Source organism: Nematolebias whitei, chromosome 2 (assembly GCF_014905685.2).
Source record: "Nematolebias whitei isolate Nwh7 chromosome 2, NemWhi1, whole genome shotgun sequence".
NCBI lineage: Eukaryota > Metazoa > Chordata > Actinopteri > Cyprinodontiformes > Rivulidae > Nematolebias > Nematolebias whitei.
This window is the reverse complement of record NC_056499.1, coordinates 55640722-55643894: the sequence shown is the minus strand read 5'-3', so window position 1 is coordinate 55643894 and position 3173 is coordinate 55640722. Positions and strand designations below refer to the sequence as shown.

The following is a 3173-nucleotide window of genomic DNA, read 5'->3' as shown; positions in this document are numbered from 1 at the left end:
AGGTACAATCATGTGTAGATAGAGTACTAGAGGTACAATCATGTGTAAATAGAGTACTAGAGTGGACTGAGGACACAGAAGGTGCCAACAAGATGTTTCACAACCAAGGTTGGTTTAATCTCCTGTCGCTGTGGAATACAAAGCAAAAATGTTGATCTTTCACCCAGAAGGTGAAAAACATCCTGATTGTTTCAGAAACATTCCACAACATATTTTGTGGAAGAGAGTCCAAACACTGATTTGTTTCTATGCTCTGGTCTCTTCTCCAGACCTGGACAAAACAAAAAGTGCTGAACATTCCCAGATGAACTCCGTGACACTCAGGTGAAAACTATGGGCCTCCGGGTTTAGATGAGTTTGTCCCAGCTCATGAGATGAACTCATCTGCTCTCATCAGACTCAACTGTGCACCTGTGGGGATTCAGACCTGAAACCCAGCAGAGCCGCAGACCCAAACATGAGGCTTCAACAGGAAACGCTTTCTTTCGTTCACAGGATGAGCTGCGTTCATGACGTCTGGACTTCAGCTTTATTATTCTCCGTCTTTAGATGACATTTCTCATATTTACGTTTCATGTGTTCAAGGGAATTATTACACGAAAACAAAATAGTGGAATATAAACATCTGTAACTTTAAAACCGACTTACTGACTTTTATTGTCTTTCATTCTGTTTCCTACCTGTTCTGTTCTGTTCGTTGTTTCTAGCTGGTCGATCTCTGGTTCCGGACCAGGGTTCTCCCAAACACTCAGAATATTTCTTCAGCAGCAGCAGTCTGCATCTCAAGACAAGAACTGAAGACACTGACTGGAACAACTACAAGATTCTGCTCGCAGACCCGAACACAGCAGCTCCAAGTTCAACAAACATGCTAGCTTCGGATGTCACGTGACCCGTTTCTTCTTCTTCTTCTTCTTCTTCTATTGATTTTTATTGGCGGTTGGCGAACTTATTTTAAGCGCATTACCGCCACCAACTGGACTGGAGTGTGGATTTGGCTGATAGGAGAAGAAAAAATAAAATAAATAAATAAAAATAAATAAACTTAGATTCGACTAAACAAGCTGATTGACTTTATGGACGAAATAACTTTATTGTACGTGTTAGGTGACTTATCTTCCAAGAGCCCAGTTAATGTGGCGTCCTGAGGTTTTTCCTTAGTTAATGACTGAAATAGATGATTCTTTGGATACTGTATTTACTGCAGTGCAGCAGTACATGTTCTGTCTCTGGATGTTACAGTGTGTGCAGCTCCTGTTGGATGTTTATCTATTTTATGTAGAGTATAGCTGAGACCTGTGTGTCCTATTCTGAGTCGAGTGATGACATTTTCTACTTTCCTATTCCATTTTGTTGTCCTTCCTGACCCAGCGTGTTTTTGTATGCTGTGTAAATGTCTTCCTGTTTCCTGTAGATCCCAGTGCTCTTGCCATCCTGTTTGTGTATATTTCTTGATGAATGGTTTGATTTCTGATTTGCAAAGTGGGACTTGTAGTTCTATGGACTTTCTCTTGATTGCTTGTTTAGCCAGCGTGTCTGCCATTTCATTTTCCTCCACATTGACATGTGCTGGAACCCGAAGGAATTGTATTTTTGTGCCTTTAATTTCTATTTTATACATTGTAATAAAAATTTCATTGATGATATCTTTCCGGATTGATTTGCCTGTTGCAATACTATTGAGTGATGAAATGCTGTCAGATGCAATAACAATGCTTCATTCTCCTCTATCCATTGCAACGCCAACAATATTGCTAAGAGTTCTGTTGAGTAAACTGATATAGGATCTGATGCTCTCGTTTTTATACAGATGTCCATGGCTGGGATGTAAACTGCTGGACCTGCCCTCCCTGTTTCAAGCTCCTTAGATCCATGTGTAAATAATCACTTGTTATTATTAATCTGTTCATATTGTTCAGCCGTGAATCTGTTTGTTCATGGCTCCTTTTCAGCATCTTCCTTTCCCCGTTGAAAGTTTCTGGGCATTCATGCACTCAGAACGCATAACTACACAGCATGCGTCTGTGCATGTTATGCAACGCGTAATTACGCACATGGGGAGCTGAGTGACAAGACGTTTTGGGCAAGCTTCCGCTTCATACGGTGTTCGAATGGACAACATCCGCTTGGCCTTTAACCCACGACAGCCATAAAGGGTGAAGCCTATATGAAATAGAACGTTGGTTACGTACTGTAACCCCAGATTCTATGAGTATAGGCGTAGCCCTTTAAGCGTCGGGCCTCACTGGCTCCTAAATGGCTGAAGAAAAAGCTGTTTGGGAGCCGATTACCCGCTCTTAAAATAATTTATACGGACCTGGTGGGGCCCACACAGCAGGTGGGCATGGACTAAATTTTTCAGTGCGACGCTTCGCATAACGGGATAAAACCCACCAGCGACAGCCTTAAAGGGCTACGCCTATATTCATCGAATCTGGGGTTACAGTACGTAACCAACGTTTTTTTAATCAGTGAAGATTAAAAATAAAGAAACGGTGTCGGCTTTATCGTGAAATCCTGTTTTCTCTTTGATTTTATTAAATAATCTGTTAATTAAAGTTAATTCAAATGAAAAATTATAAAAAGACAAAATTATTGAATCTCTCATATTTCCCTCCAACATGTTTAAAGAACAGACACAGCCTTTGGTTCAACATTATTCTAACTCACAGATGTACAAATCACAAAACAAGCATTACACTTTAAATTAAAGCTTCAAATCAAAGATAAACTTTAATTCAAAGCTAACTAAAAATAATCTCCATACAAGAAACAAAACCTTAATGAGTGCAAATACATCAAATGGTGAAGAAAAATATAGAATTTTAAATATAGATATCCTGATGCATGCTCAATAATCCAGGTAGAAAAATCTAAAAAAATAAGTCTGGTCCTCTGGACGTTCAAAAAACAAACAACAAAAAAAATGTAGAAACATTTCTTCTTTCTTCCAAAAGACTTCTTCAGTCTGAGGAGCTGTATTCAGCTCAGTCTTATATAAACAGCTATGAGCTGAATACAGCTCCTCAGACTGAAGACTTTCGGATGAAAGACGAAACGTTTCTACATTTTTCTTGTTTGTTTTGTTTTTTGAACATCCAGAGGACCAGACTTAACTTTTTTAGATTTAAATATAAATGTTTTTGTAGAATCTGGTTCATCAGATTTAATTC

The 3173-nt window shown here is 39.0% G+C and overlaps 1 protein-coding gene across 1 annotated transcript in view; it reads right to left on the bottom strand.

The window, feature by feature from the left end:
• The window catches only part of LOC119427360 (zinc finger and SCAN domain-containing protein 31), a 31114-nt gene extending 30209 nt beyond the window's left edge, over positions 1-905 (bottom strand). Inside the window, exon 1 of the mRNA XM_037694965.1 lies at positions 681-905. The gene's annotated coding sequence lies outside the window, so the exon portion shown is untranslated. The remainder of the gene's footprint in view (positions 1-680) is intronic.
• Between the last annotated feature and the right edge of the window lie 2268 nt (positions 906-3173).